At 50.4% G+C, this 27,108-nt stretch overlaps 1 long non-coding RNA gene across 1 annotated transcript; it reads left to right on the top strand.

Annotated features, from left to right (window-relative positions):
- The first annotated feature begins 4,565 nt into the window (after positions 1-4,565).
- On the top strand, positions 4,566-17,406 carry LOC109297320. Its single transcript, XR_002097281.1, has 2 exons — positions 4,566-8,550; positions 16,244-17,406. It is a non-coding gene; the product is annotated as an uncharacterized LOC109297320 (long non-coding RNA).
- Positions 17,407-27,108: the final 9,702 nt, after the last annotated feature.

Raw genomic sequence — 27,108 nt, 5'->3', positions numbered from 1 at the left:
GAGGCTGGAGCCTGTGGGAATGGGCTGATGTTGGTCTTTAAATGCAGGAGAGAGTCTAGGACTATGAATCCTGTCTAGCAGTAAGCTCCTCACTCGGTGTCAGGTACCTGCGACCGAGAGAAGGGCACGCAGCCCTTTGGGTGGGGGGTTTAAACCAGGCAGGGGGACTTCTTTCCTGCCGTCCCATTACTGTTGTGACTCAGAGAACGTGATCGGTCAGTTGTGCTTGATGATGTAAGTATAAAATGAAGTGAATGTGAGGGGGAAAAAAAATCAAACATCCCCAACCAACCTCTTCCCCACACGCTAGTAGCTAGCGCCTGCCTTTCCTGCTTTAATGTACCAACTAATGGACCGCAGTATTGCAGATCAATACTCTCTGCAATTTGGCTTTCCAATTAAAAGTCAAACAAGAAACAACAGCTAAGACCGAGCCATGCCAGACAAGTTTTGAAAGACTGCATACTCCGGAGTATGATGGATGCATAAGAGAGGAACCAAGAGCAAAGCAACAGGAGCGACCGAGCAGCCTAAGTATCCCAGTGGCTGGCCAAACTCGTGGTTACCCCAGGCACAGGTGCAAAGGCTAACTTAGTCCTTCCTTGGCCCAGGTGCAGACGCTCGCCCTCAGCTCGCTGTATACTTGTCCTGAGCTCCAGCCAGCAGCCAACCCTTCCTGCTACCGAGGCTACCCTCTGCAGCCCTAGGAGCGGACTAAAACTCAACTTCAGCCCCTCCAGGTGAAGCAGTGGAGCTTGGAAACCCAGGCCAGTCCCTGAACGGGACAGTCAGGGCCTTGCACTGCACGCTCTGGGACATGGAGCCTCACGCTGGAACTGGGACGAGCTCTCGGGCTAGGCCCAAGATGCAGAAAAAACACCTCTGTGGATGGCCATAGGGAAAGGCTGGATTAGGGCAGACTGGACTAGCCATGTTGGACTGCAGTGGGGTGCTCTGGCCCTGTGGGGTAGGACCCAGGGCTACGTGGGCAGAAGGCCAGGAACAGAAGGTGCACAAGCAAGGGAGAGGTAGTAGCCCCTTGGCCAGGGCATAGGAGGGTGTCTCAGACCTGGGGCCTGAAGCTGTGACGTGTAATGGAAACTTGCACATCCGCTGGATAAAAACCACGCTGTAACCCTGAGCAGAGGGCCCAGCACTGGTGGCCACGCCATCCCGCAGCCAGGCCACAGCAGTAGGGCCCTTGCAGTCCCGGCTGCAGCAGCCCAGCTCCACACGAGTCCTGGGGCCAAAGGAAGTGTGGCCAAGTGGGAGCGAGCTCTGGAGCAAGGACAGCCTGCGGGCAGGGGGACGGGACAGAGCCGGGGTCTCCAGGGACTTTCCTGCCATATGCATTTTACGTGAGATAATCCTTGGATGACAGATGAGCTGGAGGAGGGAGCCGGCTCATGGATGGTCTCCCCAGCCTGGGACGGGCCCATTTCAAACGCTGCTTTGGTGTCCTGTGACTTGTGAACAGGAGGAGACAAACCCACAGGCACAGAAAATATCGGCGACCTGCCAGCCTCTGTCTTGGTACAGGGATTCCTCTCTCGGGTTCGAGACCCTGCTTGAGCTCACAGCCCAGTTTTCACTTCTGTCTGGGCATAAAGGTATGGGGCTTGCTTTAATATTCCCAGGGCACATATTAGTGTGCACTGATGTCGCAGCGTGCCGGCCTTGTAAGCCCTTGCGAGGGTGCGTGAGATCCATGGTCCCCCACCCACAGCCTCCGAGAAGCCCCGACCTCCTCAAACAAGTCGACAGCCGTGGCAGAAGTCTGCCGCAGAGCGCCCTTCCTTGCGCTGCTTCCCCGAGACGCGCCTGCTCCTGGCTGCGGAGGGATGGAAATCAACTGGGGCGCAGGGCAGGGTGTGTGCTGCACATCCCTCCAGGGCTGCAAAACCTGGCTGGATCAGGACGCTCTGCTCGCTCGGGCAGGCGTGTTGGGAACATACCGCACTTGATGCTGGACTGTCAATCCCCCCAATAGAAATGCACCCTGGAACTACAAGGTGTCTCATCAGTAGAAGAAACCACCCAAAAAAAAAGGAAAAAAAAGTGCTGCGTAGCGAACCGCATTTGCAACGCGCTGCTGGAAGCAGCTACAAGATGACAGCCCATCCCCGAAGTCCTGGAAGCCGTCTGAGTGTGAATAAGACTCGTGCAACTGAGCTGGTTGAGGATCTGCTCCCTCCCCCCCGTAAGCAACACACATCAGTATTTCTCACACTTCTCCATCCTAATACAAGCAAATGCTCCGCCAGTGCATCACTGAGCTTGCACAGATGCCCTCCCTTCTGGCAGCAATGATGGAGCCCACCTGTTCTCAGTAACAGCCTGTAGCAATCGCAGCGCTGCGGGAGTTTGCTCACAGTTAAATATTTGCATCTTGGGCCTTTTATCTTACGGCCGACTTCAGCCCCTGGCTCTTGTCGCTCCTTTGTGTGCTGTAGGAAAGGGCACCTAGTCGGGTGTCTGCGCCCTGTGCAAGTAGTCACAGACCGAGGCACTTCGCATAGGCAGGGAATGCAGCCACAGCAGACTAAAGACTACCCTGGCCCTCCACGCTCAGACAGTCATGCCAGCAGCATAAGTCACAAGGCTCCAGTCCTGTCTCTGCAAGTCCTTGCTCCGTGGTAAGGAAAGGCAATCTGGATTCATGGCAAACCTGCCTGAGCGATGAGCTGGCAGCAGTTAGCAGGGCTGGGCTCCCTGCCTGGCCACCATGTGCGCCAGCACCTTGTGTGGAAAGGACACTGGAGCCCTCTTCGAGGATCCTGGCCTAAGTAATTAAGTAATCTGCACTCTGGGAAAGCTCCATCGTTCAGTGCCCCACTTAAAGCACCCCATGTCCTGAGGCATGCTTGGCCCTTCCTGAAAAAAAACAAGCCTTTTTAGAAGGTTTCATGCCAAATCCAGTGGTTGCTCCCATTTGAAAATGTTGGCAAGCGGGGCTGGGCTGCACGTGGCGTGCTGTCAGGGCGAGTCACAGACTGCAGGACTTCACCCCCCACCACCTGCTCCAAGGGGCAGGGCAAAAGATGGCACCTTGTTTCTCCAATTTAAACCGAGCAGCTTTCACATAGAACAGGCTTCTCCCCTTAGGGACCGCATAAGAGCTAACAAGCCTGGGGTAGTAGTCATGTGTCTTTGAGCACACCGGGAAAGCTCTCAGCTCGTGCCAATCATTGCATAAGCCAGGAGCAAACAGGCCACAACTAGACTAGCCTGCCCATGGGAACAAAGCTTGCATGGGGAGATGCCTACTGAAAGAGCAGCAAGAACGCATTTCCAGCCCAAGCCCCCATCAGCACGTGCTTCGAGTGCGCTGGTGCCATGTCTGTGCTGGCGGGGCACTTTCCAGCCGGCTCCGTGATGGTCCCAGCTGCTGTCACTACCCCAGTTCCTTTACTAGTATTTGAACGTTGTGCGTCCAAGCAAACGGACCTTGTACACGAGCCACGTGATCTGAATGATGCCAGGGTCAGGAAATGCTCACATTTGGCAGCCAGAGCTGCAGGTCTTTTCAATGGCAGTCTTTGGCTGGCTGCAGGAACTGTTGATGGAGGAAATATGGCTATTAAGGAGAACTTAACTTTATTAGTTGAGGCACGTCTTCAGTTTGCCCCCAGAAAGAAGTCCCAGTCATGCAAGTAACTGTCTAGCCCACTGGAGCAGAGCAGACAGCATTCAAATACACAGGCAAGGTTTGGGTTATCACAGGAGTTTACTACTGATAGTTGGAAAAAAAAAAAGCCATTTATGAACAGACAGACGTTTAGGCCTGGGGCTTCGAGCACAATGAGTGATTTTGGGGGTGCTTCTATTTTGGGATGCCCTGTTTGACCTGGTTTTCAAATGGCACTGTCTGAAAAATGAGGTCCTGCTTCTTTAAGTTGACAACCCCAAGTCCCTGTTGGAAAAACTTTGGTTAATGTTGCTTTCCTCAGAGAAGTCCCATGCTGCCTCCATTGCTGCTGCCCACGTTTTCCCCGTTTGAAGCGTAGACCAAAATAAATTCCAGGTGAGGTCGCTGTCACGGAGGCCGATTAGTTTGCTTTTGTTAAAAGCAGCTATGCCACGTGTCCTGAATATTCAAAATAAAAGATGGGAGATAGCATTGCAGGGTGTGCAGTGCAGCTCACAGCAGTGAATCACAGCCAAGATTATGGCCATAAATTTGCGTCTGAATGTTTGTCATTGTGTCCCTTGGCATGTGAGCTATGGAGGCTGCAGACGGCCCTCGCAATGAGACTGCCCATTTTTCAAACCTGCTCAACCCCTCCTCCTTGCCCGCAAGGACGGTCCCTCTGACGGCAGGACATCGCCATACGAAGGCTGCAAGGAGGGGGATGCGGGTCTCCAGCATTGCTGGTTGTAGAGGCAGGTGCTGATACTGTTATTGGCCTGCAGTGGAGAGGAGAGCAGTGGATTGCACCTGCTTGTGCCACCTCCTTGACTGTCTCTCCTGTACTGCAATAGCAGGAGGATCCATGAAAGTTGAGGCCTTCAGCAGCACAGGGAACAACAGCCAACCCACATCTCTGGGAGGGAAAAAAAAAAAAGAAATGTTATTTCTCTTAATCTGCTCCTTGAGCTCAGCTTTGTGTTTTTTTAAAGTGAAAATTAAGGGGTTTCTCCATTGTGTTGTCTACAAAACAAGTCCAATACACTCAGTCAATTTTTTGCCTGCAGCATTACATGCTTCAAGCACGAATTGTGCCTGCCTGCCAGGATCCCGAGGAGCTGTGCAAATGTTAAAGGGTTAATCCTTGTAATTAGGCAAGAATTATTTGTGCTCCCTTTCCTACAGGAAGGGAAACACTGAACCACAGCGTTGAGTAGCCAAGGACCTGCACTAAGGTTTGGGCCACAGGTAACAGCGCTGCGTATCAGTTTTGTCTCTGCATACAGCAGTTTCCCCGTCTGTAAAATGAAGATTATGTTGTTGAGGTCCTTTATGAAAGGATAAAAGATGCCGCTTAAGAGGTAGGCATTATTAGGAGGAGTTTCAAAAGCCCCAAGAGCACTTAACTCTCGTCAAGGAGCATTAGTTGCCTAAGTGCTTTTGGAAATGCCCCAGCAGCCTACCCGCACCACTGGGCGTGAGCAGGACTGGGACCATCTGACCATGACAGCCGTCTGCTCCAGAAAACCCTCTCTGGGCACTGGGGCACATACATGGTATTTGGCAGGATCGAGCCTTTGGCGTACTGACCCCGAGTCCTCCCTGGTGTAGCTTCCTTGCAGCCCATGATGCTATCCTACGGCCGCAGGCTGCCAAGGCAGGGGGTGTGAACTGCATGGCAGCAGGTATTCACCATGGGTAGGCCTTGCTCTGCCCAGGAAAACAGGGCAATGTAAATCCAGCAACCCTGACCCATGGGCTGCCAGCCAGAGCCTCCCTACTCACTTCCCCAGCAGCGCGCCCCCAGCCATGAACACTTCCTCCCTGCCCTGTGTCCCGCCAAGCAGACGGTGCTGGCCAGGCAATCAGCCCCTTTCCTGCTGGCCCTGACTGCGCCGGATGAAGCCCGAACAGCTTTTTGTAGAACGGGGCTGCCTGGCCCTTGCCGTCTTGGCCATGAAAGGGGCAGAAACTTTCTGAAACAATGATTGAGTTACTCAGCCAAGCTTTCAATTCAGATCTGCTGTGGATGCATTCACTGGCTTGAGTCCTGTGGCTAATGTAGGGCCTTGACTGCTGCAGTGCCTCAGTTACCCTGGGTTAAGAGCTACGTTGGTTTTGCTGGGCCGGGGAATGCAGGCCACGCAACTTCTCGTTTCCCCGCATCGCTGGAATAACAGCGAGCAGCACGAGGGCTCGGGACTTGTTCGCCCTTCAACCAAAAAACCAGCCCACCACATCTCCCAGCTCTGACAGACGCGGTTTCTTCGGCACACATCTTGGATGAACCCAAATCTATCCGACTGCCTCTTCAGGGAGGACCAGCTCTCGTGAGGCACTGAGCACGCCACAAACCACTCCTGGTCCTTGGTGTCCTTCTCTTTTAATCACCGCCAAAAGACGCGCACGGTTCTTATTACGGTAAGGGGCGCGCAGCCCCCACCCCCGTGGTTTCCCTTGGACAAAACTGAAACAATCGGGAGATCCCAGTTCTCAAGTAGTAACAGTCCGTAAGTACGTGGAAGTGCACACACTGGAGTCCAGGTTTGCTTCCCGTTTGTCACGGAGCAGCAGCTTTGTGTTGCAAGCATGACACTGTCTTTGCTGCCAAGATAAATAGCGGTGCATATTGTAACTGGCTATGGTGACGCGAATACTGAAATGCATGCATGCCTGTAGGCTGAGGGCCAAAATGCATCCAGCATGTTGGTGTGCGGGAAGCCTGTTGGCATGTGCCGAGGTACTGGTATCCCATTTTGCTTTCCGTTTTATCGTGCAGTTATCACAACATTTCCCATGCATGCTGGAATGAAGTAAGAGAGTGCGGTCCGGCAGCGCGGCAAATGCAAGGCAAAGGCCGCTGTTGCTGCACGCTGTACGCTACGTCCTTGGACGTCGTGGGGCAGGACACCAGCAGCAGAGGATGAGGATGGTGCTGCGAGCCACTAAACAGCGCTCTGAATCCTGAACCAGAATGGCTCCATGCAAACGCATCCTTCCCCATGTCTCTGCTACTCTGCATTTGCTCCTCTCCAGCTTGTCTGTGCAGCTTCTTAAACCCTACCCCCCACTATGTACAAGCGGATCCTGGTGTGTGGGTGTGCTTAGGAGGAACGTTTGGCCTGCCCCCGGCTACCATCAGAGATGAAGACAAGTGGGTCGGACATAGAGGCCTGGGCCTTGGCTCTGCTTGGTCCCTTCCCAGTGGCTGGTATAGTTTAAAAGTACCTTGGAAGGTGGTTTAACCAGACAGGGGGAACTAACTCGGGCGTTTGGGCACCTTTGGGCTGGCAGAGTGGCCTCATGGCCCTCGCCACCCCCAGCACCAGGCGGCATGTAAGGGAGAGGTACAGCAGGGTGTTGCACCCTCCAACTCTGATGCACGAGTCAAGTGGCCCCTTTCACGAGCTGCTCAGGCCCCTCTAACCATTCCAGGGGCTGCACGTGGACTGGGAGAGGTGGCTCGGAGGCCGTGCTGCTTCTCCCACGTGCTTCGGCAGCAGCATCTGAACTGGAGCGAGGGTCTCAGCCAGGACGCAGCCTTGTGTTCCTGGGGGGACTCGGCGCTACACCACGGATAATACTCAAGAGGCTGCACGGTCTAGTGATTCAACAGCAGATCCAGGTCCTAGTCTAAGCTCTGCCCCCGAGTCACTGGGGGACAGCTGGTAAATCACTTCACCCCTCTGAACTTTGGCTCCCCAGCTGTATAAAATCTGAAGATGGAGACGAAATGGCAATGGCAAGGCTTGCCTAACACATGGGAGCTCTCCAGTGCATTTGATCTGGGTTTCTAAAGAGCCCAGTAATAAATGGCTGCAGGGTGCTGCAGGAGTGCCAGCAATCAAGCTCCTCAGGGAAGTTTGGCCAAAACAAAACTTGCAGAGGGAGGACAGGGAGGGGCTGCAAACCGGCTTGTGAAAACGCTCCCTGCTACCCTCCCTGCTCTACCAAGCGGAAGGTTTCAGCGTCACTGCTTTGCTATCAAGCCCCTAATGTGTTCCTGCAAGTTTTTGCTGCTTGACCAAATGTCTTTCTCTGCTGCAGGAGGGAAAGCTAACCGAGAAGCAAAGTAGCACAAATTAAGAAGGAGAGCCTGCTCCTGGCACCCTGCTGACACCACTGATATGACCATTAAAGACGTCCATGACAGACACCGAGCAAACCGTAAAAAACACTTTGTTTTGTGTTTTGTCGGTAATGAGAAAAATCAAAACAGAAAAGGGCACAACCGGGAAGGGGGTTTGGAGGTTTCTTAGGGGGTGACGTGCTGCAGAAGTAGGGCAGAAGCTTTCTACTATTAAATAGAGTCTGCCATTAAAGAAAATAAAAAGTGCACATTTGTCATCAGGTACCAGGGTTACGTCCTGTTCTAACTACAATGCAAAAGCTGTGGCTTTGCATGTGCCATTGTGCTGTTACAATGGTGTTGGCAAACAGAAGCAATTAAGCTGATAAACTAGCTGACGTGTTCAGACGGGGCCATATTTTGTGCAAGAATCTGTTACCACCGTAAACCGATACTGCTCAGGCTGCAGGCTCAGCTGGTATGAGAAGGATTAGAGAAATACCGTTTTAAGGGAAGAGTAAAATGTATTTCAAATGGCTCCGCAGCGGAGCACAGTTCAGTGTTGGGAATGCGAAGCCCACAACAAGAAAACAGCAAAACTTAGCAGTTTGAGCTCGCTGCAATTGCAGATCTGGTAATAATGAGAGAAATGTCCTAAATCATTACAATCCAGGGGACCGCAAGCCAGAAAACCAACGGAGAAATGTTTTTATTTGTTTCACAGCTCCCAAATTCTGCTGGAGAATTTTCCATTCTTCCAGATGTTTTCTGGCAGACAGAAAGACTTTTGATTTCAAACGCTGAGCTGTCTGTGGACCCATCGGACCACGCTCTGACATTCAGGAGAAGGGAGGTAACAACTGACAGCGCTTCCTATCAGCAGCGTTTGCTGCAGTGTGACCTGCCACGGGCTGTCTATTAATGCCCTGTTTGCTGTACTTACCATCGTTACGGTTTTGTCTTTGCTTTGCAGGCGTTTTATTTTTATCGTGGTAGGGAGAGGACTGTGTGTGCCTCTGTGAGACGGAGCGCGCAAAGGGCTGGTCGCTTCACCTCTGTGCAAATAGCATCTTGGCACACACCCTGGAGTCGATTAAATTAGGGGGCGAAAAGCTGAATATTGAAGCATTTTTTTAACTTTGCATTCTTTAAATAAGCAACTACAAAACAAGGAAGCAGTCTGACAAAATTAGCAGGTCTGAAGTGCTAAAGGAATTCTCTAAGGGTCACTTGTTTATTGAAGGGGGGTTGAAAAGGACTTTTTTATTATTTTTATTGGTAGCTGTATATGTCAACATGCTATTTCCTCCATGCATTTTTGAGTCTAGATTAGCTGAAGTTTTAGGTGTTGGCAGACGTGCTACAATGGAAGGGAAATGCCAATGGAATAACTTTAAACATGATCCCATCCCTGATGATTCATTGGATGTGTTAAAGTTTCCTTTGAGACCATGTAAGCAATGCAGCGACTGGAGTGCAGAACGCCTGTGACTCAGCTCGGTGCAAGGCAAAGGGAGGATGTCAGAATTACTCACTGGGATAGGAGGAATCTCATTTATCTATTTATAGGCAAGGCAACTGCAAAGCTGAGCTGATCTTGTACCATTAAGGAGCTGAGTTTGCCAGGTCCCAGCAGTTCCTATTTTAGCGGTTGAACTGAAAGGCCCAATACAGGGCACTCTTTATTTCCATTTTCAAATATTAGGAGCCCAGACCCACATTCATAGCTTCTAGCCTTTAGACGGGACAGTTGAGCCATTGAGCCTCGTCCCGCAAGCAGCAGGGGGGCTCTGAACGCCCTCATCTGAAAGTCTGAGATGCTCTGGGTAGGCAGCACTCTTCAGGAGGTCCTCACAAGGCCCTTAATGCTCACCCGAACGCCTGAGACTAGAGCCCAAGAGATCTGCACACCACTGATTTTCTGTAAGCACTTTCCTTCCCGAGCCGCTGTGTCGCGGCGGTCAAGTTGACCCATGCCGTTACGTAACACTCATTGCAAAGGCCTTCCCACCGTCTGAGCCGGTTCTGGCGCGGCCCAAGCACAGACCTCTCCCACTTGAGATGAAGCCCCGATGCCTGGCGCAGGAAGCAGGGGCCTGTTCTCATCCTCTTTGCCGACGGGCTGGAAGAGACACTGTACATGTAACCAACCTGCGGAGGGTTTATGGTGGGATCCTCTCTCCCAGGAGAGAGTCTTCCCTTACGCTCCAGGGCAAAGGACAGGTAAGAGCGGGATGGGGTACAGACTAGGAGGCATATCAGGGAGAGGCGCGGCACCCTCCAGCTCTGATGAACTAGCCCGATGGCATCTCCTGCTGCCTGGCACCCCAAGCAGCAGAGGCCTGGCTGACCTTGCCAAAACGAGGGGCTCTCTCTCGAGCAGATGAGCATGGCTTCTTTCCAGCATTGGGCTAGAAGTGTCTGCGGCCTTCGGACTCAACCTCACTGCCAAAGGGGTGAAGAGTGGCACAAAGAAAGGGAAATGAGAGTTCAGCTGTTCATTGAGATGAGGCCCCATTTGAAGTCCGGTTTAGAAAGGCCGTCTAACCAAATGCAGTTGGAGCATGTCAACGGCCAGCTTGGAGCAGGACTCGGAGTGAGAGACCTGTTGAACTGCCAGGAGCAATACCCCCATCCCATTGCCACCTGCCATCCTGCATTTTCACCTCCCCCAAAGTGACTGGCATGGCTGATGCCCAACCAGCAATGAGGGGCTACAGGAATACTGGGCAGTGAAGGCTGGAGGGGGCCCCCTGGGTCACCCCTGCAGGCACCCCCGTCCTATGTTCCCTTTCATAAACTGATCACGTTGCATCTGAAAAAAACAGCTTCTTGCCCTCATTAGAAACCGTCTAATCTCCAGCCTAAATTTGTTCCTAGCCAGTCTATAGCCAGCATGGTGCAGGGACTGCCATGGAGCTTAAACATCCTCCCTCTGGGGTGTTTCCCTCCCTGATGTATGTAGGGAGCAGTCTTCCCTCTTCCAGCCTTCACTGTGGAAAGCTAAGCGAGCCAAGCTCTTTATCTTCTCCGTTCCCCTCCTGGCCCTGCTCTGCACCTGTTCTGGTTTGAATTCATCTTTCTTGAGCACGGGTGACATGATATCTCCTGGGACCGCGTTCGCCTCTGACCGCCACATCGGGCTGGTGGTTCATAGTCCTGTCCTGATCAACACATGCACCCCTGTCTTTTTTCTCCTCTTTCGTTTCCAACTGACGAGCTCCCAGGTTGAAGCAGAAATTCTTGTCCTTAATCCCCGAGTGCGTGCCCTTGCAGACTGCGCTATTGAATTTCGTTCTATTTCTATCGCTTCAGTCCTCGGCATCATCTGCTTGTTGCTCGGCGATATGCTGAACCTTTACCGACCAAGTTTTCTGCCTTCTTGCTGACAGCAAATTTCATTAGCCTAATTATGCTGTGAGTGTCACTAATGGAAAGATGAGATAAGACCAGTCCCGAAACTGGTCCTGGAGGAACTCTGCCTGTGACCTCCCTCCAGTTTGAGAGTCCCCCTTTCAACATGACCGACTGTCACCTCTCCTTTTGCTTTTCCCTGATCCACCTGATGCTCCTGTGCTAATCTCCACCTTGTGCTGACCTCCTAGTTTCCCATGTGGGACCATATCAAATGCTTTCTTGGAGTCTGGAAAACTTGGACCTAATGCATTCTCCTGGGCTAGAAAATCAGAGAGAGATCTCACATTAGTCTGGCACAGCCCACATTGCATCTCATCCCATTTACACATTTACTTCCAGGTGTTTAATTATTCTTTCCTTCAAAATCTGTTCTAAACTCTTGCATATTATTTAGGTCAGACTACCAGGGCTGTAGCTGGCCAAATTACCGTCTCCCCCCCCAACTTCTTAAATACAGGTACTACCTTTAATATTTTCCAAGCATCTGGTGCCATGATGACCTGATGGAGTTGTCAAAAATCCTTGCTACGGGACCTGTGATTTTGTGTGCCAGTCCTTTCCAAGTCACTGGGGAAGAGGGGGCAATATCCAGTTGCCGTGCCTTGAGTGCTTTGAGCTCTTGAATTCTGGTTTCCATCCCAGATGTGGGACTTTCCACTTCCCTACTCACTGGCCGTCCTGCCTTTGTCCCCCTGCTCGACGTTATCGTCCTTACTGACAACATAAGCAACGCTTTAGCTGTCCCCACTTTTTTTTCCCCTTGGGGTCTTTTTCTTTCTCTGGCTGAAGAACCTTTTGCTCTTTGTTTTAATTTCCTTAGCAAGGTCTAACTCAGCATGACTTTTGGCGATATTCACTTTAGCCCAATACTTCCTGACTGCTAAGATCCAGCTTCCCTGATCAGCTTTCCAATGACTCCTTTCCCCCTGCTCCTTGCAGGCTCCCTGCTTACCCTTAATATCTGTTTTGAGAAGTTTGTTCATTGTTCATGCAAATAGGTCTGGAGCTTTACCCTACAAGGTTTTCTTCCCTCTGCTTGGGATACAAATTCTAGACAGTTTCTGCACCTTTGACTTAAGAAGTATTTCCAGACCTCTTCCCACGTTCGAGTCCTTGAGCTCTTCAGCCCAGTTAACTTCACTTGCTAGGTCTCTGAGTTGCTCTAAGTTGACCTTTTTGAAATCAAATGCATTTGAGGATGTGGTTGTACACATACCTAAGACTGGTTCAGCACATCAGGCACATCCATTACACATTTCTGTTCCTTAATTGGGATCCTTGGAGGCTAATAAGTTTAACACACAAACCAGTAAGAAAGAGAAGATAAAGGAACCCAAATTGCCTCTCTTTCTACATCAACACCTGTTGTTATCACTAATCCTTCCCCCCACCCCGCATTATCCTGCCCTAACTAGTCACAGATCCCTGGTGATCACATACCGTCCCACACTGGAGCTCACATCTCCAAGGACATTTGCCTAGTGCTGCCTGTCCCCCTGCCTTTCCAACCACCCCCAACCTTGCCAAACTCACCATCATGATCAGACTCTTACCAGCAAATGCCTAATCCCACATGTGCCTATTGCAACATGTGATAGCTCTCATCCAGCACGCCACCGTCCCATGCAGAAGCTATATGGGGGAAATCAAGTCTCCAAGACAAGCTTCCACAGAAACACAGTAGTGGCTAAAGCACCATCTCACAAGCGGGAGACCACGCTAACAAAACAACCGCTCCATCTCCGACCTTGCAGTTGGTGTCCTTAAACAAAACCTACGCGAGCCCTCTAGGAAGGCAGGCCTGGGAACAGAAAGTCCTAGCTTTACTGGACAGCAGGAACTAGGGACTTGGTTTTGTGGCTAAATAAGACTTCCTTCTCACTTCTCCCTCTGCTAACTTCTCTTTGCCCAGCAGGCGATAATGACCCACTTCTCCCTCTCAAGTGGTCATAATTAAATTGAGCTAAAATGATTTTCTCTACTTACCCTGGACTGCGACTACTACTTGTCCAGACCTGATGAAGGGTGCTTGATGCCTAAATGCTTGTCTAACACCTCTCCCCACTCTCCAAGCTGGTCCAACAAAGATACTGCACCTCACCGCACATCTTATTTTTCCTCCGATCAGGGTAATTCAGCGCCTTGCTGCCATTCGTGAGGCTGAGAAGGGCTTTTTCCGTCACTTTGCAGGCAGCTGTAAGACTAACGGGGCTAGGTTTTTGCAGGTGTTAAGTGTACAAATGTGCAGTTGGGCACGACACTGGATTTTCAAAAAGTCTGTAGTTTACTCATGGACCAGGGGCTCGATACACCAGTTCTCAGCTGCCAGCTCAGACCCAAGCCACCCGAACAACCTTGGGGAAGTTGTTCAAGGGCAGATGAAGTACTTGGGTGTGTAAAGGTGCTGCTGGTTGTGCCATGAAATAAACGGGAGCAAGATGCTGTTGAGAATCCTACTAGGCTCCTAAATACCTTTGACAGGGCTCAGCCCTGTGTATCCAGGGGGTCTGGGGAAGCAACAGGACTTTGAACCACACAAGCTCAAGCTCTCGGCTGCTGAGTCAACCACAAAACCTGCCTCCCTCCTCTGCCACTGAAATATCAGGCAAGTTACTTTTGCTGCTGTGCGCTCCTCCTTTCAAATGGGCCCATGTACTATCCTACCATCCAGAGCTGGATGAGACCAGATTTATCATAAAAGACTAAAAGGCCCGTAGCTGCTCTGATGAGGGGGCGGACTAAACATTGCAAATAGATAAACTATCATTTGCAGCGGGTAAGACTGCCATAAGTGAAGTGGTGTCTGAAAAATGGCAGAAGATGAGCTGGGATAAGAAGGGTTCTTCTCTCCTCTAAAATACTTTGAAACCTTGGAATAATTGGGTGTATAAGTGAAATCTGCCCTCAGGCATCTCTGCTGTGAGTGACCAGAGCTTTGCTGAGCATCTCCTGACCTTAGCGGCACTGCAGGAGTGGGCTGCTTTTTCCCCCCTCCCTAACAGCAATCTCTTCTTGAACAGTCCCATTGCTGCAGGAAGCACAAGGCAGCCTTGTCTCCCAGGTGTCCGGACCTTCTTTTCAGGCCTGTTTATTCCTTCACTCACATTTATTTTTGGCATTGAAAGAGTAACACAACTCTGCATTAAAGGGACGGTGTACAGCTGAACATTGTGGCTGGAATCCTCCCTCCCGGGGAAAGGCAATGGAAAAGACCCAATAAAAGACGCAACGCTGGCAAAACCTGGTTGCTCCTGGGCATGGTTCTGCTCTTCCTACCTAGGGAAACAATGCTGATGACTGTGGGGCACCCCCGGTTATCACCGGCAGAAATAAGAGTAAAATCAGGCTGAAGGCAGCTTGGCTTGTTTGTGCACTGAATAACAAAAGCCTCTCTCATTTACACGGGCCTTTTATGTGAAACAGTGACTCTCAAGCAGGGTGCTGTGGGCTCCTATTAAGGGTGACACAGAGTGCCGGGCAGAATTAGCACACTTCGGTGTGCAAACAGCCACGGGGGATGCACAAGATAAACCCCCAGATTTCAGTTGGGACTCCACAATGTCAAAAATGTCCTGCCCTGCCGGGGTCTTTCTGAGGTCTTTGCAACAGAAGACTTGCTCGATTATTTTTCTGCGGACGAAAACGAAGAGGTGGCGTTTTACAAGGAGGGTCTCGAGTCTTTAACAAATTTGAGAACCACTAATTTAGAAGAACCCCAGGCCTAATTTTCCGTTGTCCTGCTGAGTTGTTGTAACCGTGGTTTTCAAAGCAGCCCAATGGAGTTAGATGCCCATAGCCCATTACATTCCAGGTCACCCTCTGAAAATCCCAGGGCTTCATTAATATCGGTCTAAGAAGGGGAGTCATAACTACCAGCACACTGAGGAGGCAGCCTGCTCTATTAAGAGGAGCCAGCTTTAGGGGAAGAGGCTGCCAGAGACCTGCATCAAGATACAGAACGAGCAGAAAATCCAGGGTTTTCAATGCCTTAAGCATGGAGGCAGTGATCTCCCAGCTCATGGGCCCAATTCTGTTGCCACCAAAGCAGAGTAAAGGGGCTTTGGTCACAAGGTCTGGTTCATCTCTTGCTTGCACCAATATTAGACTTTGCTCTCCGTGGAGGTGCTCCCTGATTTATGCTAGTGCAGCTGGAGCAGATCAAGCCCATGGGCTGCAGCAGGAGCAGGACCATGTCTAAGAAACAGAGGCAGCGATCGCTGGCCACAACAGAAATGGAAAACTTAAGGGGAGCCTGGGTCTGTCTCGAATTCTGAGCATGTTTGCTGAATATTAACGCTGCATTAGTTATGGCAGGGTAAGTGCCGCTGGAGTCTTGGCTGACTTAGGCAGGGGGCACTTTGCAACAGATAAAACAGTATTTTCATTGCTGAGAGTTTTCCACCAGTGGTAAGAGGTGCCCCCGGGGACACCCAACGGACTCGGGATTGTCTTTGAAGAACTGCCGGGCTCAGGTCTCGCGCTGCTAAACCGTGAACCGAAACACCCACGCCTGCTGCATGAGCCGGGGTCCAGACTCTGTGCGAGCGGCAGCAGCCCAAGTGGGCCTGATGCTCTCTCAGAGGTGGGGGGAAGCAGCGCTTCGGAAATTTTGCGCATATAAAATACCAAAAAAAGGGAAAACGGAGGCATTATAACAACCATGGACACATTGAGAATTCAGTCACGTTTGTTCAGAAACTTGCAGCTTCCTTGCAATACCAATAATGATTATTTATAGCCCTCTCCACGAGGAAATTAGTCAAGAAAAAATGAATGATTATAATGTAATACAGTCACCACTAGGGAGAAGTCTGGCTCAAGGAGCAGACAGCTAAAATACCACAATATTTTTCTATCTAGAACTATAAGGGTTAGTGTAACTAGCATTTGTGTATTTTATATATAAGACCCAGTTCTTTTATGACTAATGCCCATTTAACAGCAGCTGAACTTCCCTGGAGTTTCTCCTGGCTTACACCCATGTGAGATGAGGTCCCAGACAATATTCTGTTTATATTTCGAATTCCATCGCCATTTGCTAACGGAGATCTGCGCTTCGGCAGCAGGAGGGGTTGGAGATAAGGGCGCTCTAGATGGCACACTGGTCGTGACTCTTATTTCTATCGTAGCAGCACTGAAGAGGAGCCAGGCTCTGCACAACCCCATGGTGAGAGACGGTCGTGCCCCAAAGAGAGCTCATGACCAAACTAGGTAAAGAGGGGAGGGAAAACGGAGACAAAGAAGGGAGAAGGAAGCGGTGCAAAGTCAGAGCAGAGGCAGGAATAGAGCCGTGGCCTCCCGATGCCCAGCCCTCAATCCACTCCTCCGTGCTGCCCTCCCCGCCCCGTCGTTGCCAAACTACTGTAAAGTGCAGATGTCGCATGCCCTCAACTGCAACCCCAACCCAGGCTGAGACGACCTTGTGTAGATAAAAGTGTGCACACGGATGGGCATTTCTTACCTGTCTCCATGGCCATTCCCAACCCTTGCACTGACTGACTGGTCCCTGTTGAAACCACCCTCTGTGCTCCAGGGTCATGCTGCCTTGCAGCTGACCTGTCTGATGCTCTGACAATTTGATGGCGCAGCCGCATCGTAACTCATAACACTTCCCAGTCTCGTGCGCCACAACCGTTTATATACCCATCTCTGGAGTAGACACCAGCCTTTAGATACGCCGATGGTCCTGTCGTAGTGCAGCTAGCCATACGCTGTTCAGTGCTGAAATACAATTCCACCATTAATCTATACACGAAGTGCCGTAGTCATTGTGATGATAATGTAATGGAGAGCAGTCCATTAACGAGGATCAGTTGTCTGCAATAGGCAAATTATTTTCTTTTCAAGTTTCCATCAGTATTAAGATATATTCATTATCTCTGTTTTATCCCCCCCCCCACCTCTGCCCCACATCCCTTCTTTATCTGATTTTGGTGCATTAAAGGTACCAGTTGGGGAACTGGGCCAACTCTGCTCTCTCTTCCACGGAGGTAACCTCAATGAGACGACTGGAGTTTTACAGGGTAATGGGAGGGAAGAAATGGACTGACCGTGGTTATATGTTCCCTACAGAGTCGCACTGTACTAGTCTGCAGCTAACACAAAGGCTCAGGATTAAATGCAGTGTGTTTTCAAGTGGTGAAACACCCTAGCAGCAGTTGAAAGTGAAGTGGAATTCATAAATGCCCTTTTCATCTGGATCAAACTGCTATGAGGTGCAGTTATGTTCATTAATGATGTCCTTTAAACCACATTGTGAAATTCCATTAACAATAAATGCTTTAAAAATGTATGACGGGCTGTAACAGCTGATTTATTGGAGGCTAAAACTATTAACAGTGTATGCAGCCTGAGCATATTTAAGGCTATTGAGCATGCTGGAGAGTGCCGTATGATGTATTAATACATGTACCACTTAGACAGTGTAAATAAACTTTCTTCCTGGCTCTGATGGTTTGAATTAGCAAGGTGCCCCCCAAGCTAACAGCATTTTCCACCCTACTGAAGTCCCTTAAGCACCTGTCCTACAAACAAGGGGCAGGCGGTTATTGCCCACCACGGGGTTTGTGCTCAGCACCTTAATGCCCAGGTGTAAAGTGGCTGTTTTTAATCAAATCTGCAAACCTGCAAGAGATGATCAATCCCTTTTACTACCAGTTCCTTTTACCATTGTCCTTTTACTGCAGGGCACAGCTGCTTCCCATTTGCAGCCCAGAACAACAATGCCACAGGCATCCCAGAACTGCTGCATCATTTGTTCACTGCCTGTGACCGTGTCCTGCTGCCTCAGCAGACGGTTGCTTTTAAAGATGCGCTTTCTTCTTTGCCCAGGAAACTCTGAGTCAGAGATGCAATGGAGGCAGCGGGAAGGCATGCTAGAAGCAGGCACAGTGGGTGACCGAATGATGCAGCAGTCCTGGGCTGCTCCAGCTGGAAGCAAGGAGCTAGCGAAGGCCAGCATTTCCTCCTCCAGGGAGTGAGCCGCTCGCCAAGCTTCACCTCCTATCACTGATCATCCCCCCAATCTAAAACTGCACAAACGTGCTGCCCCACGGATGCCTTGGGCAGGCGTCCCATGGGTTTGAATCTGCTGTGTAAAAACGCCATGTGATTACTGGAGTGCAAAACTCCTTCGAGCTGCATATGTTGAATTCACCAGGGATGGGCAGGCAGATCTGTAATACAGGATGATCAGCGCTCGGCGTCCGCTTGTTCCACTTACGAGGGGGGAAGTGGAGCCAATTAGCGGCAGCCTGCATCTTCTGTAACGGCTCACATGCCAACTTGTTAGATTGATTATTTTCTGTCCCGGCTGAGGTTGCAGCTCTCTGATTACTTCTGACCGAACGCAACTAGAAAACACGTAATGACGTGGGCCAAGGCACAGATAGCTGGCAGCTACAGATGTTTAATGCTTCACAAGTAAAAACATGAAGTATATCCCAAGGGGGAAAAAAAAAAACCTTTAAGTATGTGTTTATACTCTGTGACATTTTAATTCAAGCACTTACACTCTTCAGGCCAGTGTAAACGGCTGGGTTCTTGAAGGGGAAATGCTGGATGACGTAGCACGCAGGGCACAAGAGACCTTGTCCAGCTTCAGCTAGCCAGACGAAACCAGCCCAGACCAACACAGGTGGGACGCTGCTTGGCACCTCTCAAGCACTGTCATCCCTGTCCTGGGTCATCTTCTCCTTCCTCTGTGACCTTGCTCCAGTGGTGAAGAAAAGTAGGGATGCCCAGCAGTGAAGGAGTGAGGAAATGGGCCACCGAAAAGGAGAGAGAGGCTGATAGGGAAAATTAAGAGAGAGACTCACCATGGCAGCACCCAGAGACGGGGTAAGGAAAGGAGATGTGTATTCCCTTTGGGAGGATGGGCAGAGCAAGCTGAATATAAGGTGCTAAAAGAACAGGAAGGCAATCGGAGTAGAAATATGGAACAAGAGAGCAAGAATAGCAGGCAGCGTTGAGGGGAGGGGAGACTTGACGGATAGAGGAAAGCAAGCAAGGGAAAATTGGGAGGCCTATAGACTACAAAGGAAAGGAGGAGTAAAAGTGTAGATGCATGCAAGAACCAGCTGGTGCAACTGGGCATCAGTGCACCTACCTCGGTGGAGCTCCACTGGCTCGCCTCAGCGGGGGGAGATGTATTGAACATAACCAGCCACTAGTTCATGGCCAAATTTCTAGAGCTGCTTAGCAAGCTTAGCTCCTGCTGACACTAATGGGGCCTAGACATGTTTGCCACAAGGCAGTCGTGCCCCAACGCATGAGAAGAGCATGCCAGCTTGCACACCAGAACTGGCACCTGCTTTTTGCTTTTTTTTAGCCGAGTCTCGGCTGGGCTTCCCCACTGAAAGCAATGGCAATAAGGCTGGGGGAGCCCAGCCCAGCCCAGCAAAACTGTCACCCATTGTCTGTTTGCCAGTCATCAGAGGAGCAGTTTGTCTTGCTTTTGCCGACTGCCTGGTAAGGGCCGTGATTTCCATGTCTGAGTAAAGCCTGAGTAGGGGTGAGAGGCATCCGTTCTGCTGGTTAAAGTGAAATGTTTGGCTTGTTGGCACGGCTTGTTTAGTTTGGCTCTCACCATGCGGTCGCTGTTATTAGAGTAAGCAATAAAAATGCATTAAACTACATTAAAACAACATGGAGCCTGCAACGCCAACCAAAAACAGCAAGGGGTTTCAATGCTGAGACAGCCATTCGCACCTTCAATCGCGATGTTGCACTTAAGGATGGTGGAAGCAACCTCACAACTACAGTCGATGGTTAGGGGCATCGTCCTGGAAGCCACAAAGCCTGGGTTTGATTTCTGCCCTTAATGTCTGGCGTGGCTGCTTAGGCCAAAGGGGAAGGTGGGGGGTTCAGGCTCCTCAAACCCCCAAACTAAAGTTGTGGCCACACTACAACAACACTAGGGCAGCTAAAGCTCTCAGGGGGAGACCCAACCTTGCTAGCACAAAGGACATTTCTGGCCCCAGAGCAACCCCAACTCCCCAGCAGCTGCTTTCTGCCGACAGCTGCATCCACGTGGGGGTTTTGCAGGCGGTGATGGGGGATGATGGTTTGACATCCCTGTTCGATGCAGCACTAACACCCTGTAACACAGAGCAGGGATGAGGCCTGAGCATGTCTGAAGAAGCTGGCCCCCAGCTTCAGTGAAGATTTAACAGCCCGTTGCACCTCAGTTTCCCCACCAGTAAAGGGAGGAGGACCCTGCCCTCTCCCCCATGCACACTGTGCAGGTGGAGCCATGGTGCTTGCCAAGCACTCAGACATCCTCAGACCAATGGCGCTGTTGAAGCATGATGCTCTTTCTATCCCCTTCCCGTCCTATGCGCGAGCATCTGCAGCTCCTGTGACAGGAGCGCGCTAAGTCTGTCTGCAAATACACCGGTCTCAAAAACACATAGCATAAGCCTGGGTTTTGTCAAGCCCGTACACTTTATTGCATGCTGCCTCTTTGCATTCACTTTTGAGAGAATTAACATGCAAGAGCACTGCCCTGAGGGGTCTGGTTTTTGGTGCTGAAGCCCTCCCTCCTCTTCTCACTTGAAAACAGACCAGGATGGCCACAGGCACTAAACTTAACCTTGTCCTTGAAGTCCTCATTCACCTCGGGAATGTGTCTTCATGCTTTGGTCGGCACTTTAATAAGGGGCACTTCAGTTCTTCCACTGCCCACTCCGCCTTCCTTTTGGGAGCTAGTTTTCAGTCTCTCCTGTTTGCAAAGCCAAATCCTGTTTAACACAGTTACCTTTCTTTGACACAGGTAATGGTCACACCTCCAATAATTAGGTGCCTAATCCATTAATTATTCACATTTATAGGGCTTGGCTTTATTACCTATATCGGTAGCATAACATTCGGTGGTCTGACCTGCCAGCTGGATTTGGGAAAGGCAATATTTAATTTTCCCAGTGTCATTCTCATGGGGATCAAAATATTCTTGGACATTTTTTAACTGCTGTGCGTAGCAGCCTGCTGTCCGCCGTGCCCTGTAGGTACTACTGCAGGTCTCCGGAGCCCGTGACCTGCCGCGCCTTGGCTCACACTTGCAGAAAGCAATATATGCCTGTCACGTGGCAGGGGCAGCATTCACGTGAGCCACTGGCTATGGCCACAGACACAGCTTCGTGCCACAGTTGCTTCTCTTCATCTCTACTACTGTCCCAGCATTAAAAAAAGGACAGGGATTCCTCCCACCTTCGTCTGGCTGCGTCTTGCCAACGCGCTTGCTGCCACGGCAGGGTTTGCACGCGGCGAGCAGAGGGCAGGTTTTGAAAAAAATCAGACTCAACACTATTTTGGTTCTGACTCTTCCCAGCCTTCAAACCAAATCATCTGTAGCACCCACCTCTTGGATCCCGCCAGACGCCCAGCTCCCTGGGGCAAACCCAGCCTTTTTTATTTGTCCATCCAGCATCAAATGGTGATGGCTGTTGATTGGGCTTCCTAAGTGCTACACAGCAAAGCATATGAGCCACAGCATCCCTAGAAAGCGTGAAGTCAGCCTTGTTGGCCTTCACCTGCTGGTTGGCAGTGAGCAGACGTCACCACCAGCTCTGCAAAGCATATGCACAGCCAGGTGCTCCTGGCAGCTCCACAGGTCTCTGCTCAGCAGCTGTGCTGGCAGAGCCTAAAGGGCACCCTGGGAAGGCAGCAGCTGCTGAAGGGACAGTGACAGCCTGCAGTAGGCACAGAAGGGACTAGCGATGCCTTCGGGAGGTTGGTGGACACTGGCAGAAGCCTTGCTCCACTTAGCAGCATGGGCCCTTCAGAGCCACCCGAAGCTTTGCTGGCAGAACCATGCTGGGCAGCTCTCGTCTTGTGCTTGAGAAGGATGCGAGGCGAGCGATGTCCCTTTGGCCATCCACTGATACAGTTCAGAGGATGGGCTTGAGGCAGGAGGTGGGAATTACAAGACCTGGATCACCAGCCTGAGCAATGGCTGCATGTCCCTCCCAGTGGGCTCCCTTTTTCGGGGTGGGGGGAAACGGCGAGTTAAGGTGCAACAGCAGACCTCACAGGCAGGGAACGTGTTTCTGTAGGCTTGACCTCTTGCAAGTACAGCAATTGTTTACTATCCTTGGAGCGATCCAGAAGGGACTATAATGTGATAATTATAGAGAAACCGTCCTAAAAATATATTTCTGATGCATCAGCAAAAACCTCCAGCAGGCCCCTCCAGCTGGCGTGGGAACATGCGAGTTAAGTCCAAGCTGCAAATCCAGCCACGCATTACAGCTTGCGCAGCTGTGCAGAGACTCGGGCAGCGAGTGACGGATGGCAGATGACTTGCAGTTGTGAGGAGTGGGGCAAAAGGCAGCAGAGGAGGGCAAACTACACTACCTCTACTCTGTCTTTCCCGAGCATTGGTGGATTTGCTACATGCTGGGAAGGAGGTAAAATTTAGGTCCGTTTTCCACCTGGTTAAATGAAGGCACAGAAAAGCCAACTGTTTTCAGAGGTAGCTACAAATCAGGATGGGTCAGCTCCTGGGGTGCCCAGGCAGGGGCTGACTTTCAGGAGCACTGAGCATTTTTCTGTTATTAAGTAGCATTATTATTTCCACTAGCGTGGTAGCAAGGAGCCCCAGCAAGTGTCAGGAGCCCGTTGCTCTAAAGTGCATGAACAAGCATGTTGCAACAGACTGCCTGAAATCAGAGCCTCCAATCACCAAGTCTAGCCTAAAACCTTCCTCAGAAACCTTGTGCCTCAGTTTCCCCATCTGTGAAAAGCTCTTAGCAATCTCCCCACTCCACAGGGGTGTGTGTCAGTGCTTGCTGAGCACTGCCGGATCCTTGAATGAAGGCCTCTGTAGGAGCCCAAATTATAATTTATGGCTTCAATGAAAAAAAAAATGCGTGTTTGACAATCAGCAGTCTGTTTATACGCCTGTCTCTCTCAGACATCTCGCTAAAAGGTCTCCAGTGCTGGTAACCGATGGATTTTGGCACAGGATGTCAAGTGAGCCAGGCTTACCAGCGGTGCTAGCACACACAGGGCTTCTGTGTAACTTCGCAGCCTGTGTTTGACTTGCCTGAACTTGAAAAGTCATCGCTGATTGATTGGCTTCTAAAAATACTTCCCGGCCACAGTTGGAAGCCCAAGGAGCTCTTGCAGATTCGGATGGAGACCTTTGCACTGGTAAGAGGCTGAGAAGATCAACATCTGCCACTCGGGCTCGCCGGCTCCTTATCTCCAGCCTACTCTTCTCTTCCACCTTCGCGGGGACCAGCGGAGCTGGGCAGAGCACAGATCCCTCCCTTTAGCCCAGGAGGGGCTGGATGTTGTGAGCGTTGTGGTCCTAGGTATGACGGAGGGTGGACGCTGTGAACCTAGGGAGGGTGTCAGCGACCCTATATCTGAAATAACAGGAAAGCGCTACCTTGCTTTGATCTGGGCAGGTGTTTTCTTTTCTCTTCCGCCACGGGGGGGAAGTACCTGGAACATGCACATCCAGACGGAGGGACCGCAGCATGGCAAACCTGCTCCAGACCTTTGACTTTGACTTCTCCGTGGGGGAACGGCCCCAAGCGAGCTGCCTTGGAAGACCCCTTGACCTGCCAGCGTGTTTATGACGCTTGCCTGGGCTGCCTGCCATGGGCTTAACTCAGGAAGGTAGCACAGAGTGATCGTCCCTGCCTTCCCGCTCCACAAAGCACCGCTGGCAGCAGTGTCATGGGCTGCTTGGGGTTTAATTCGATTTAGTTCTTCCTAAACTGAAACAACGTGGGGGGTTTTTCAAATGAACTGTAATTTGGAAAAGTTGGTCATTCCTGGCGCCACTACAGCTGGCTATAGGTAGCTGACACTGTTAGCGTTCAGGATGCGCTGGGAGTACATGCAGGCCCTGTGGAGCTGGGCAAATGTAGAGCAACTCCCTGGTGGTGGATTGTAATGTTTTTTTAATGGGCAACTTCATAACAGCAGCATCCCAAGGCCAAGAATTTGGGACCCACCTCCTCTGCCCAAACTCTCTGGAGAACGGGCCTGCAGGGGAGCCCAGCCCCCAATTCTAGGCTGGGCTTCCTCAAGCCCTGTAGTCCCCAATCTGCCAGCCATTATGGGACCTTCAGGTTTCCCCCCTTATTTATCCAGTCAAGGAATACGTTCAGGTGCTCACTACGCTCCCCTTCACGTCCCGCTGAAGGCCCACCAACTTCTTGCTTGGTTGTATGACTCAGAAATGATTTATACTGACGTTCCCCTTCATCTCCTTCCTTCTTGGCTTTTGATTTACCATTCTGGCATCCTTATCACTCTCTAACGCTTCCTACGTGTTTGTCTTCAGAGCTGTTCATGTTCCCTCCTTGAGCTTGCCAAGAAGCTGCATTTCCTTAATGGCAGTGGGCGAGTCGCAGCCCACCACAGCAATCGCACACAAGGCTTGGGCGGAAAAAGAGTTGCAATGGGATCAAAGGGGTGCATGGCTTCTGGGGCTGGCCCTGAGCGCGGGGCAGGGTTTTCAACCACGCTGCACGTCCTGAGCCAGCTTCAGCCTTTGGGTAGCTTTTTTAATTCCTGCACCGCTCCGCACAGAAAATCCCCATGCCCGCAAAAGCGTGAGAGGAAACGCCATCTTCCCAAGCTGCCAAGTAATTCCCTCAGCTCCCAAGCCAACACTTGCTACGTGGAGGTGGGGGCTGGAGCTGCAAGTGTTTGGTCCTAGATTTCACTCCTCTCCTGGGGTGAGGGCAAGAAGGCAACCTGCGGGATCCCAAGTCAAAGGGAGGGCTTGGCACTGCTGAAACCTCCTGTGGGACCCTGGGATCCTGGTTCACAGGAGGACCCCCCAGGAGCCACGGGAGGACCAGGACTGGGATAACAAATGGGTGGATTAAAGCAAACGCCGGCCCTCATCCCCTCAGCTGTGCTGGACACTTGCGGGACCTCGCTGAAGACCTTGGTTAAAACCTTTTAACTCTGGCTTTTATGCCCTTTTCTTCGCACTCGCTCTAGCCCTCAATATCCCTTCCTCCAGGGATTACATTCGGTAGTGCGTTAGCTCATAAATGTCTATGATCACAATTACACCTGTTCCTCAAAGGATTTCACGGTCAATTGAATCGCATTATTCATCTGAGCTTGGCCCTTCACTGTCTTGAAGTTCAAACTTCCCAACTAAACGAGCCTGGGTAATGGACAGTCCCACGGGTTATGATTGCATATAAAAAAAGGATAAAACGCAAATCATCCTTAATTCTACACAGACCCCATCACAACGAGCCAGGCAGGACAGGAAACGGCGTTGACTGAATCTGTTGGGGGGGGCTTAACGATCTTATCACTTCAGAAGAGGGTTGTAACGAGAGGATCGGGTTTGTGTGCAAGCCAGCTGTTGTAAATGTTACACAACCCGGGATTAAATCAGTTCTAGCCAAATTAGGCATCAACATTGGTGGACGTAAAACTTTGCTCCCTTGGGAGGAAATTTCTGTTAGAAGGGTGATTTAACAGTGATCTGGGCTCCACCATTATCCAGGCATGCAAGACACTAAGCCAAAAACCCAGGGAAAGTTTTAAGCTTTCTTTGGCACGGGTCCCGTTTGAATGTCCCAGTGGACAACCAGAAGAGCAGCACTTCTGGGTGGAATTAACTTCTGGGAACATTAAAGCCGCACATCAAATAAGCTCAAAGGAGGAGTTAAGTCAAATGCAGTTGGGCTAATTTTGCATAGGATCTAATACCTAACTCAAACCAGGAATGGGACGGCAACTCTTACGTGGCTATGTGGCCTCATCCAGAAATGCGCTGGGTGCTCGCCTGGGGAGCACAGAGCGTGCCGGTGGAGAAAAGCAGAGATTTCAAAATGCGACTCCAGGGACACAGTCCAACCGCACGTGAGATCCGCGCAGAGAAGCGCAGTTCATTGCAGCCCGTGGCCGTCATGAGCTTTCAGTAAAGTAAGGCCACACATAGACAAAAAGCAGCTTTAAAGACGCTTTTGGGTAGAAGGATCATTTCCTATACTGCATCCAGTTAGATAACAGGTGGGAATTTTTTTTTTTTTCAGATTTCTGCTGAAGTCTGACACTAGTCTTTCGAACAGGCAAAATTAATTCCTGGAGTAAAGGCTGATCTGATCTGATGTTCATGAATGTAAAAAACCCCCTCTGAAGTCCCATGTAGCAGATGTGGCTCATGTACCTACACAGCCATTTCATTCTTCAAAAAAATTACTGAACAGGGTGCTTATTTTTTTTTAAAAACTCAGCATTTACCAAAACACTTTTTTTTACCACAGTAGCTAGAACAGCACAGTCATTTCTCGCTCCAATTATAGGAAAAACACTAGGTTAGCTCAGAAACTATGATTTGTTAATGTTTAGCAAATGCTGGTTATTTTTAAAGAATTAATTCAATGTACAGTGCATCACAACTCAATGTTTAATTGCTCAGTGTGAGGAAAAGTGTCGTCATCCTACATTTTGCATATCACCTACAATCAGGTCACATAAAAGTACCAAAAATACTATATTAAAGCCCTGAGCCTGCCAAGTTTTACAGAGATACACTAACACTCTCTGAATAGCCCCCTTGATTCCTCATTGTGTGTAAAGTTAAGGAGGCATTTAAAATCTCTGAAGGATCAGGTCCTAAATTATCTTCTATACCAATGAGGAATTAGCTCCATTTAATCCTACATAACCTGTTTCCAATAATACTGAAGTACTTAGAAGTTACTAAAAATAGACCAGCAAATAAATTACTTGGCAGCTGGGCTGATAAAATGTAACTGTTTACATAGGAGTTAATCCTAGAAAACTGAGATTAAAGACTACTTCAAACACAGCCTTTGTCCAATTTGTCATTGTACTATTCTGTTTAGTTTACTCAGAGCACAGAATGACTTTAACAACCTTGTTAACCAAAGATTAAGGATGGGAAAGACTCTCTCCGGCTGCCTTCAGCCGGGCCGGGTGCGCGGGGGGGCTGTGGACACGCGCGGGACTCAAACCCGGCGCAGAAGGGGCCTCTGAGCACGCA

The sequence above is a fragment of the Gavialis gangeticus genome, unplaced genomic scaffold (assembly GCF_001723915.1).
Source record: "Gavialis gangeticus isolate Ggan-Ray unplaced genomic scaffold, GavGan_comp1, whole genome shotgun sequence".
Taxonomy (NCBI): Eukaryota; Metazoa; Chordata; order Crocodylia; family Gavialidae; genus Gavialis; species Gavialis gangeticus.
This window is presented reverse-complemented; position numbering and strand designations above follow the sequence as displayed.